The sequence below is a fragment of the Protopterus annectens genome, chromosome 10.part0, assembly GCF_019279795.1.
Source record: "Protopterus annectens isolate FY-2018-M chromosome 10.part0, PAN1.0, whole genome shotgun sequence".
In the NCBI taxonomy this organism is placed as follows: domain Eukaryota; kingdom Metazoa; phylum Chordata; order Ceratodontiformes; family Protopteridae; genus Protopterus; species Protopterus annectens.
In genome coordinates this window covers 1,210,323,271-1,210,336,575 of record NC_056744.1, presented here as the reverse complement: position 1 = coordinate 1,210,336,575, position 13,305 = coordinate 1,210,323,271, and positions in this window count along the sequence as shown.

Sequence of the window (13,305 nt, the reverse complement as noted above, 5' to 3'; positions counted from 1 at the left end):
CACATGTGGCTGGAGAGTACTGCAAGGTTCTACCAAATATATTACAGCAGCAGAACTGTGACTTGAGCAACCCAAACACATACGCTACCATGTTTCTAGTTTGTACCTTTGCCTCATTATGGTGTTTTTCAGTGTGCATGTGCATTTCTGATGGGTTTTATCATCCACAGATCCAATGCATCTCCCATGACATGGCCATATGGGATGTTCCCCCCTGACAAGTGCCTGGTACACCTGTGAAGTGTGCCAGATGTAGGAGTCATGATAACTGCCAGGGCTGCTAGCACATACATTGATGATAATACCCTGGGAATTGCATGTGACCTGGCAGTTGATGGAGTGATAGCCCTTGCAGTTGAAATGCACTCTACCCTCTTCACTGGGTGGTGCTTTGATGTGGACTTGGGTGCAGTCTATGGTACCCAGTACCTCAGGGTAGCTTGCTACATGGTGGAAGAGATGCATATTGCTGGGGTAATAAATGTGCTCACTGGTATATGTTAGCATGACATCCAGGAACTGGTAGAGGACCCTGGATGTGGCTGCCTGTGAGACCCCCATGATGTCCTTAGTAGGTCTTTGGAAAGTACCCGCAGTTAGTATTCTTAAGGCTACACATACCTTTGTTTCCATTGGGATGGGCTCCCCTCTGTTGGCTCTGGGTCTGAGGTGCAGGTGGCAAAACTCGGTGATTTGCTGAAGTATGTCCCTGTGCACCCTGTAGTACTCTACTGTCTCCAGCTCATGTAGCCCCTGACAGCTTACCCTGGGTCTGAACACTCTTCTCCTTCTCAGTCTGGGCCGGTTGTCAGCATCATCTTAATCAGCTCCCTCAGACTGTAGTACGTACAAATGTAGCAAAGCAGTGGCAGCCCCTATCATTTTATCAGTTAAAATTCCCAACTATGTACTCCAATGGTACTGTGTATGTGGGAAAATCAGATTGAAGGGTGTTTGCATGCTTTATACTAGTGTGCTGCAGATGGTGCATGATTGGCTGACTATCATACAGTCCATCTGCCAGCTACATTATTGAGAGGTTTGAATGGGCCACTGTGAGTGGCAGAGGCCTTCGTAGTCATTTCTAGTTGATTGCCTTTTGTCTGGTATTTCCTTTTATTTTATTTTTTCACATTTCCTCCAGTTTTAGGGCTTTAAAACTGTTGCAGCTAGTGTGTACACAAACATGCTTAGCATTCCTGAAACCAGCTAAGCATAGCTAAGCAGCCTCAAACACACTCCCTTGCTTAGCTTTGCTTAGCTGGTTTCAGGAATGCTGAGCAGTGCTAAGCACTGCTCAAATCCACTTAGCTGGGCTGAATGTTGTTGTCTTTCAGCTTTTCCCGGTTAGGGGTCGACACAGTGGAACTCCGGTCCGCTAATGATTGGCAGTAGATTTTCACGAATGCCAAGGTGCCAGCTTGACGTTCAACCTTCAATGAAAGCATGCCCATTTATGCATGTCTTTCAAATGCCCATCCAACCGCGGGGAGAACAAGTATTAGCTGGGTTGAATGCTGCTTACCATTATACTTCTTAGTAATGCTCAAACTGGGTAAGTAGAGATAAGCACTGCTAAGCATTACTCAGTTTTCATTTAAAGGAAATTAATAAAGTGGACATTAATTTAATTAGTCCTTACTGACATATTTTTAAGTGTATATATTTTACTTTACATAACGTCTCCTTATGTGCTTTGATTACATTACTTTGGGATGTGACTGTACTGTCTGGGACACTTGTGTTTACATGGGGGATTTCACATCACATATCCACTGACATTGGAAGGTTGGCCAGCTGCACTACCCTGGTTAACAAATATCAATTACTACATCATTAAAAATAAAACAAAAATAATTTAACAATGCTTCCCCATGAAAAAGCTGAATTGACTGTCTGGATATTCAAACCATGTGCCTACTGCACTCAAAGCTGAAATTCTAACCACTGAGCTAAATCGCCAGTGAAGATTTCAGCTATACATTTCTATATAGCTCTTCATACCATTTAAGCAGTGCTGAGCAAAGTGCCACGGCGTGCAAACCCGCTCAGCTATAGTTAAACTTCAACTGCAGTGGAAAAAAAAAACAGACAACCATTTTACATTTATATATATCACTATATCAAATATTAGCATGTCAGCTGCTGGCCACATACTCTTCATGAATATTCCTGCTAATGCAAAACCTGTCATTCTATCAACTTTCTAAGGTTGTAAGGGCAATATTTAGAACAGAGATTAAATAAAAAAAATAATAAAAAAAGAAAAACAAATAAATGACAGAATGAAACCAGTAAAAATAAAATAACATTTGCCCACACTCCCCCTATAGCTGCCTACCACCGTGGTAGCTTACATGGTGGTGCAGCACTGTTTTCTACACCTCCAGATCAATTCAGGTACATCTACTGCCCAACACGCTCACTCTGTGCTATACATATGGATACAACATGGCTCTGGGCATGCTGAAGGTGGATGGCATGGATCTTACATGTTAAAGGGGACTTTTTCCTGTTAAGAGGTTAATCTTTTAATTAAAAAAATATATATTTTTAAATAAGTTTGTTTGCATGAGTTTATGCTCTACTCTGCTTCGCTCAATTTAGAATTTAAATATAATTAAGAAAAGCCAACTTTTAATGGCTTTCACCTTGCTCAACTTAAGTGTTATCACGGAGCCAAAACGGACTCACACCAGGTTGCTGAATTGCAACCTGGTGTTGTTACTATGTAACAGTGGAATGGGGTGGTAGGAGTACACTTCATTTGCATGTCACCATGGGTTTTCGGCCATTGGCGTGTCTGCACATGCATGCGCACTGCACAGCACCATGCCACGGAAACTAAGCCCTGTTCCTGAATAGGAATGGGGTTTAGTCTGGGAAACAGTGTCATGAAGGCTAACACTGTATTATTTTTCATGTTAGCCTTCATGAATACTGCCCAGTGATTATGCTACCTTAACCATATCACAGCACTGAGTAACGCACTGTTGCTGTATGTAACCACTACAAAAGTAAAAGTGTCTAGAACATTAGTGGATATTTGCAGAAAAAGGCCTATAAGTATCTCAAGCATTGTTGAATAGTTGTAAATGGAATAACACTGATTCTTCATTGGTAGTTAGTCTTGATTTTCCAAGGAAAGCTAATCTCAAAATTAAAGAAGGATATCTTGAGTAACATTATACTAATTCTCAGCAATAGCATATCATAATCTGTTATAAATTATGTTTTCCTTTCATAATGTACACTTATATCCACAGGAAGTATATAACTTGAATTTAACAATTTTTGGGAGTGGAAAAGAATCCTAACCAGTTGTCAGTAAGAGTGTTAAGCTAAAGAAAAAAGAATAGCTAAACCAAAGAACTGTAAGTTCTCCTTAACTCAACAATATAGGAAGTATGACCTGACCACTAGTGCCTCTTCTCTGCCAACATTGGACAAAGTTAAAGAGGAATGGTCAACTTTGATTTTCTTCCAGTCTTCTCTGGTCGTTCCCCCAACTATCCTATATGCTTATCTGTGATTGAATTACTAATTAAGTTTACTACCTTAGAATCCACTTTTAATCAGTGTATTTTCTTGATTGGTTTTCTGTAAATCATATGTAAATGGTTATAATGAAATCTAAGCTGTGTATATTGTCCGAGTCTGATCCAGTTTGATTTACATGTTGTAAAAGCTAATCAACATATTTATTGAATATGAGTTCATTACTTTGTCAATGCAACATAGGGGGATGTGTATTGCTCAGCTGAAGAAGGTTCATAATGCATCTGGTTCTTATTGTTACCGCTTTCAGTGCTAAACTGTGGTTGACTGTCATACCACAGAGATCATTGCTGGAGCCCCTACTGTTTTCACTTTACATTAATTTGTTACATATAAACATCCTTGACATCAACTGTAAAATGAGTCTGTACTCCATTTAGTAACACCATTAAACCGACCAGATAAAAGTATACAGTGAGAGTTAAATGCTTTTTGGAATTGGATTTCTCCCATAAATCTAGTAATCAACACTTCAAAAACTGCAATAATTTTACATTTTATTTGGTGTGCCTCAAAAATGTGCAGAATATCCCAAATTCACAAATAAACAGCCATATTCAGGTCTGTAATCAAAATATCTTAAGTTTCTGCTTTATTCCCAGGCTTGTCTTTAATTAACAGTGGAAGATTAAAGCAGCTGAGACCCCGCAACTTTAAAAAAATAATACATTTCATTATATATAAATTAAAGTAAGGCAGATTATGACAAGTAGAAGCAAAATCATGTGGTTTAATTAAATGAGCAACACATACATTTTATTCAGTTATATACTACTGGAACACAATTTCTGTTAGTAGCTCTTTCTGAATTCTATTGACAGCAACAAATTCTAGTTTCCTTTTTTAGATCTTCCTTCACTCTGGTTGATTCTGTCTCTCACAGGCACTGCATTGAGCATCATGTCCCCTTTCACAAACAGCAAATAATTTCTGAATGGGTTTCTCTCATCACTGTTCTTATATCACATTCAATATCTTATTAAACAAGCCAGTTGCCCCAGATACAAATATATATTTCTATTCTTTAAGAATCAGATACTACTTAACAGAAATACTTCATTTAAAGAAACATTACTCCATTTATAATGATCTCTATAACACTTCAAACATTATTAATAGAACTAGTTATATGTTTTGGGTTTGCTTGTGCTTGCTGTTCCAAATGGTTAAAACCACCAAGCTGTGCTATAATTGACTGCTGAACTTAAAACTGTCAGTTTCATGCCTATTCAATGGGCCATGTGCCTGAGAAAGGCCATCTAAATTGTGGATGGTCAAGCCTGGCCTGTGTCAGACATCAAATTGAATTGCTTGCAAAGGTAAGTCCAACCTACGGACCTTTGTCTCCCCATTATGTTGTTCCTGCAACCATAATAGGGACATGGTCCCTTATTAAATGAACTCTTCCCTTAACAGATAGTACTTTATTTCAATTTAGTGACATATACCAATGCCTGTATTTTTAGAACAGTTTGTTCAATATTCCTATGATCAATATGCAATGATTGTATCAATCATTTGAGTGTATGGTTACATATTCTTTTGTAACACTACCAAATTATCTTAAAACAAGTGTTCAGTGTTTTGGAGTGGACATTCAAAGTTCTAGGCATACTCAATGTTCTCTAAGTATTTTCTTGAAACCTTTGCTGTTTGTATTGTATCTGCATATTGAAAATTGCTGTTGCATGTGGTTATAAGACACAAAGATTAAGAATAAATATAAGATCACAAAGACATGCATCTGGAGTGTTTCTCCCTGGGCATCCACTGAAAATTGTCTTCATTCCAAGTTGGAATTTTCCGGTAAACAAATGTTAAATAAATACATTAAATAGAATTAAGACACTATTGCTTATTTCATGTTTTTGTCTTGTTTTTATCTAGTTTTACAAAAGGTTTTGCCTTAAGTCAAGGAAAATATTAAAACACTATTAAATATTAATAATACTTCTTGCAGTAAGAGTGAGCAGAAAACCTTGGATGAAGTTCCTCATCTTCTTTTGTAGCAAGTGGAGCACCTATACTTCTTTTTAATAGCCTTTGAAATAAGAAATTAGGTGCTTGTATCTATATTTTAATAACTAAAACCAACAACACTCACACTTGACAATCTTCCTGCTGATTATATTAAACTAGCAGTAGATGCTTTAGCCTTCTCAGTATCTACCTTAATCAACCGATTGTCAAAGAGAGCTATGTTCCTCTACTATGGAAGAAGTCCTAAATTTTGACACTTTATAAAGATAGGAAATCATCAGACTGCTATCCCCTCCCTGCTACCCAAAATTCTAGAAAAATGTATTCATCAGCTACTAAACTCTGTCATTGGCAATAATCTTCTTTCTTCTGTACAACATGGCTTTCATCCACACCACTATACCATCTCTGCAATCCTCAATTTTTGTGCTTCTATTAACCTCCATCACAACATTAGTAACCTAGTATCAGCAATATTCCTTGATCTCTCCAAAGACTTTGATATTGTGCCCCATTCCAAACTTCTTAACTGACTCTCCATACTTAGCCTAGAGTGAGAACATCCATCTCATGGTTCTGTAGTTATATATCTAACTGACAAGAAGCAGTCAAACAAAACACGGACACCTCTTCCTTTCTTCCTGTAACTGTACATGTCCCCCTGGACTCCATCCTAGACCCACTCCTATTTAATTTTTCCATTAATAGCCTACTCAAAACCACCAACTACAAACTACAGCTTACTCAGGAATCCCTCCTTCTTGTAGAGGCATGGATCAACAATTCACAACTCCTATTGATCACCCCCCAAATAAAACTAGTCCTCTTCACTCACAAAGCATTCCATAGCAACAACTCTAACTTCACCTTAACCTCTTCCAATAACACCAGAACTGAAACAGTTTTAAACATCAAGCTATTATGATTACTAATAGACTTAGACATGAAATTTGATCTCCATATAAATGAAGCAGTCAAAAACCATCAAAAACAAAGCATTCTCTACAGGATTAAGCATTATTTAACTGAAAGTGCTAAAATATGCATAGCCACATCATACTTGCTCCCAGCCATTCTCTTATGGAGCCCTCATTCTTATCCCTCTTCAAGCTACCCAATCAAAATGATTGGAACAGTGCTATAATAAAAGAGCTCATTTGCAGATAACCTGCAGCATAGCTCACATCATTGTTTAGCATTAAAACAATTCCTCTGGAAGATGGCCAAATGAAAGCAGCAAACTTTAATAGCTCTCTAAGAATATTGTCAATTATAGGAAAAATATAGTCTTTTGTAGCAAAACTTAGCAAATATTATGGATAATAGATCAGTCTATCAAACGTATAACTTTGGTGGAGTTAATTAAAATTTTCCTGTCAAATCAAGCTGGAGACTATTTCATCATAAGAAAATAAACAGCTCTAAGAACTCCCACTCAGATACATCCCTGAAGAAAGAATTACAACTGGTAACTTTTACTCTTCAAGACTTGTCATTAAAAATTGATGGATTCAAAGAAAAATTAGAAAACCTTATAGAAAACTGCCAAAAACAAACTGATGTCTTTAAGGAACTGATTCAGCAATATCAAATTAAAATAATAGACATCGAAACTTCCTTAAATGACATAGATGGAAGACTTAAAGAAGAAACACAAATAGATTTTTTCTCAAACAAAACAATTGGCTGCTAAACAAAATAGATGACTCAGAAAACAGAGACAGGAGATTCAACATCAGAATTTTTGGTCTTCCTGAGAAATGTGAAGGTGAGGACATTATTTCCTTCTTGAATTCCTTGATACCTGAGATTTTAGATCTACAATAGGGTTTTTTGTATGCCATAGAGAGAGCTCACAGAGGTACAATAAAAACAGCACCAACTTCATCCTTGTCACCTCCTAGATCCATAGTAAAAACATTTTTTCCCTATACAGACAAAGATCTTGTTCTTAAAACATCATGAAGAAAAGCCCCGCTATTATACAAACAAAGTCAAATAAGATTTGATAATGACGATTCCACCAAAGTTTTAGACATGAGGAAAATATGCTGTCCGCTTGTTAAACTATTAAAACAAAACAATATCAAAGCTCAAATCATTTATCCAGCTAAAAATTAAAATCCACCTATCAAACCAAGTAAGAACTTTTAGCAATATTGAAGAAGCTTCCCCCTTCATTAAGAACAACAATGTAATTCCTATTCCAGAGGATATGGATTTGTCATCTCTTTCACTAGAAAAGATCTTTGTACAAGGACTCTTGGACTGATTTAAAGAAGAAGAAACAAAAGACTGAATCTGCTACTACTACCACTGCTGCTAAATCTGTCAAAGCATCTATTTCTAAATGATCAATGTTTTTATCACTTCTTTATGACTTACTTTCTTCAATTTCTAACACAAGTTTCATATAAAAATTCTCCAAGTGCAAATATTTTTATTGTCTTAACTTCAAAGTAAATTGTAGAAATATGTTTTTAATTTTCTTAACTTCAAAGTAAATTATCTTGAAATGGCAACAAATATTCCTATATATTGGATGTGGATATTTACCTGCTAAGGTAATCTTTGTACTTTGCATCACATAATGTAGTTTTAATGTTTCATAATTTATTAGTATCACTGGTGTATTTCCCAGTGGTTTCATACACTTATCTAGATATTGATATAGGTGTCTTGACAACCTCAAAATCACAAAATCACTTTTTTTTTTTGCAGTATATTTCCTTAAAGCTTGTACTTGTTTCCTCTTTAGTAAAGTTTTTCATTAATAGTTTGGATAATTTGACTGTGATGGAAAAGTCATTCATGTCACAGTAAAGGTTGAAATTATTTGTCCTACTTATACGTTTGTTTTTTAAGATTTGTGCTGTTTTTTAGCAATGCACTGAAATGAAAACTGTAAAAACCTTGCAAGTACCTGATGATAAGCTACACTTGTAGCTTCAGTTAGTGAGCCTTTTATTTTGTTCATATTTCAAAGAAAAAAAGCAGTGAGCAAAAGTGAAGCTTTACTCACCTTGAGATGCTTATCAATCTACTTTAATATCTATTTATTTTGCTCACAGCTTCTGGCATCTAGAGTTCACCCCTCTTAGCTTCACAAAACAGGAAGCAGAGAATTTGTAACCAAATACACTTCCTTAGCGAAGGTAGCATACCTGATCTCTTCTTCCAGTTGAAACACATCATCTACACAAGAAAATAAAAAAATAATATTAAGAAAATAATAAATTCTAAAAAAAGAAAGTTAAAAGTAGTTGTAGAGAAAAGAAAAATAATATAGACAAAAAGCAATATGCACTTATCACTCTCTCATGACATGCATTATTTAAATATAACAAAAGTCTGTGCATAAAACAATACGTTTATTTAATTAGTTTCAATGTTAATTCCTATACTTTAAACGGTTCTATATTACGACATCAAAACATTGTAATATCGAACACCTAAACATCAACATGTATTCATCGAAACGCATTTACACGAATCGACGAATACTTACAGTGCAAAGAAACACTTGCCCCCACAATTCAATGTAACTAACGTAGCCTAAAACAAACCCACTCATGTGGGGGGCTTTGCCCCTTCACCTCCCAATGTGGGGGGGGTTGTACCCCCCACAACTCCCCAACTAAATATACCAACTCTGAAATCACACTACAGAGGAGAAAAGGGCAACACCATGTAGTTGGCCAACTACATCTTTGCCCTGGACGTATTCATTGAATCATGTAAATGCATTTCAATGAATATGGGTTGACCATCTGGTGTTCGATATTACATTTCAACGTTGTAATATAGACCCCTTTAAACATGTGTACAGTGTACAGTGTGTCAAAAAATTAATGGTTTGCCCAGCCCGACATTATATCATTTCACTTTATTAGAGAAAATGTTGATTTTATTAACCATGTGCTATTACTATAATTACTATAATTTAATAGTTTAAAAAGGGAAGGTTTTGCGTTCAACAAAGTGTTAAAGAAAATTAATTATATAAGTTCTGTTTATGTAAAATAGTATGTCACCTCCCATGTAGCTTATTAACTGGGCTATTACAGACTGTTTACTTGGTAGATTGTGTTTGTGCCATACTGTCTCCAAGTCATGATACTCTTAAAGAGACAGAATGAAGTGTGACATCTGAGATACTGTTAAAATATAAAAAACATAAACAGTTGGATAAAATATCCTTCACAATAATTCCCAGATACAGACATCAATTTTATAATTATGTGATTTCTGTGACTTTGTGTTTAATATTTTAATAGGTGGCATGAAGAAATGAAAGGATAAAAAAGGAGGGAGAGGAGGGAAGAAGAGGAAAAAAGGGGGATGGGAAATACTTAACATTATAATAAAACAGTATATTACTCATACAATACAGATGGGCCCTTTTTCATATGTTACAGCAGAGATACCATATAAGCTATGCAACATGGCATATTGTCCATGTAAGCTTTACAGGAAACAAGGAAAGTCAACTTTTTCTGAAAAAAAAACTAGTAAATTGCTATTATTTGATCTGTAATAAGAACATACTCCCTTATCCCTGGTATTACTCTACAATATTAACATGTAAACAGTGAACAATAATGATTCTAAGACAGAACAGAATTACTCTGTATTTGTAGGTAGAGGAAATTTAAGAAGTAAATATATCTGAACTATAGCTGAAACCATCATATTATGATTGTCCTATTTGTTAAATAGAATCATATTGAATGTTTTACTGCATTTCACTTGTACTAGACTAATATGCATAATATGATTTTCTAAACATTAAATCTAACAAGTAATACACCGATTTATGTTGAGAATGTGATATTTAAAAGAAGAGAGAAGGAGGAGGAAGGAAAGGAGAAAAAGAGGAGAGGGGAGAAAGAAAGAAAAAGTTTGTTTTTCTATCTATGACTTACCTACCCTATTTTAATATGCATTATGTTGTAATATATATCTAAACTAATAGATACTGTAAATGTATTGTGAAACTGCTTTTACCACACTTGTTAAAAACAGAAAATTATTTCTACTATTCACACAAATAAGAGAATAACATATAATATATTTTTGCTGGAAGGAAAATTTACAGTAATTGTACAACAAAGTGTAAAAACAGCCACTAGTTGTGGACTTGGAAATTGATTATTGACCTTCATGTAATTACCGGAAAGATGCTAAAGAGCTATTAGGCTGAAAATTAATTCATTAAAGTTTACATATCAGGGTTACAGATTTGGCACCCAAACAAAAGTAGAAAAAAATATTTGTTTCTCAAGAGTTATTTTCAAAAAATTACATTTTTACTGTACCCCCTGTCCTGGATCTACCTGACTACGTTGAAACAGCAAAACAGTGAAAACGACTTCACCAACACCAGAAGATCGACAAGGCAGAAGACTGACAGAGGAAGACACCGACGCTGAGAACACTGAGATGGGGAAAGGATGTGTAAGTATGCGGTAGTGACGGACGTTAGGGTGTGAGTAAGGTAAGTGTGCGATGTTGACGGTGTGTAGGGATAGGGGTGGGATAAGTGAGTTAGGGTTAGGGCGCGGGTTAGGTGAGGGTGCGAGTAAGGTAAGTGTGTGATGTTGGCGGTCTGTAGGGATAGGGGTGGGATAAGTGAGTTAGGGTTAAGGCGTGGGTTAGGTAAGGGTGCAGTAGTGATAGTTTTTGGGTTAGGGGTGGGTTAAGTGAGTTAGGGTTAGGGCGCGGGTTAGGTGAGTGTGCGATAGTGATGGACCTTAAGGTAAGGGTTTGGGTTAGGGTTGTAGATAGTTGTGTATGTATGGCTTATTGTTGGTTTGTAAGGATTTTGGTGTGCTTGTGTTGTGTGTGTGGGTTTTGGATAGGGGATTTGTTTTGTTTGTTGTTATGATGTGTATGTATGAGGTGTCGTGTTTGTGAACTGTCGATTATGTGGTGTCGGTGAAGTCGTTTTCGCTGTTTTGAAGTTTCGATGTAGTCAGGTAGATCCCCTGTCCTATATCGGATTATAACTTCCTCATCCTTAAGTTTCAAACTAACTATAAAAGACTAATCTTGACAACTAGGATCCCTGTTTACATAAAAATTAAAGAAATAAAACCTTGGCTTTTCTCATAATTATTTTTTTCGAGAAAATTATACATCAGAAGTAAATATAATTATGATATGCAACACTCTAAAAGCTAATATTTATGGTAAAATTCGTACCTGGTTCAAAAACAACATTAAAGAATGGGATTCATAATTACAAAATATTTAATCTCAGCTCTTATCAATCAAATTCAGTGATTCCAAGAACTCTTCTGATAACAAAAAAGGATAGAAAAACTAAACAAGAAATATATAGACATTTTATCCCATAAGATAAATATTGTTAGAAAGATTAAAAATAAACTCATATGCTTTATCTCCCAAACATATGCACAACTTATCAATGAGGGTGAAAATTAATTTTAATTCTAGTAATATTGTTAAATTATTTCATGAAGGACAAAAAAAGAAAGTATCTGATATAAGATATATTCTTGAGGCCTTTATATATCATTACACTGATCATAATGAAACTACTAATTTACAAGATAATTTCTTAAACCTAGACCTATCTTCTGTTATTATTAAGAAAATTCCAGGAAAATTAAACATTGATCTTCAATCTCAAATTTTGTATAAGGAAGTCATTGATAAAATCAAGAAACTTAAAACTAACAAAGCTCTAGGAATGGATGGTATAATTATAGAATTATACAAACTATTTCCTACATCTGTCAACTTACTTTTCCATAAAACCTTAATAGAAGTATAAACACAAGGTAATATTCCTCCTTCTTGGAAATATTCACTGATTACTCCCATTCTAAAAGAAAATAAATATCCACAAACTGGTAGATCTTATAGACCAATTTCTCTCCTAAATAACAATTACAAAATCTTTTATGTCCATCTCAGTTGATGGAATAAAAGTGCCATTATCCCATATAATTAGTGAAGATCAATCAGAATTTATTCATAATAGGCACACACATAATAATATTAGGAGAATATTAACTCTCAATGAATTCCTAAATAGAAACAACAAAGAAGCCCTGATAATTGGCTTAGATATAGAAAAAGCTTTTGATTCTCTAAATTTGGATTATTTGTTTAAAGACATACTTTTATTTAATTTTCCTTATTTTATTTCACGTATATAATCAAGCTTATGTTAAACTTGGACCTTTTACATTGGAATCTATTCCTTTAACTAAATAGATGAAACAAGGATGACCCACGTATCCCATTTTATTTGCCATTGCTATTGAAACTCTTGCTATAATAATATGAAATAATCAAAATCAGTGGCATTGATATATATACATATATATATATATATATATATATATATATATATATATATATATATAAAACAATATAACTGTAAATTAATGTTAGTCATAGATGATATTATATTTATACTACCTAATTCAAGGGCAGTTTTATTGGAACTAAAATCTTTAGTAAAAAAAAATCAAATAACTTCTGGTCTTCAGTATAATAAATTAAAATCAAAGTGCATGATACTAAATAAAATAAAAAAAGTACAAGCTGGTAAAAGTCACATTATTGTCAAACAAGCAAATTATCTTGATTATTTCGGTATTATCTTATGTAGTACTATTGATAAGATAATAGATACAAATGGTAACAATATTATAAATATAATTAAAACTTATACAGACAAATGGAATAAAACATTTGCTTCTTTTGAAGCTAGGTTACAACTAATAAAATTGA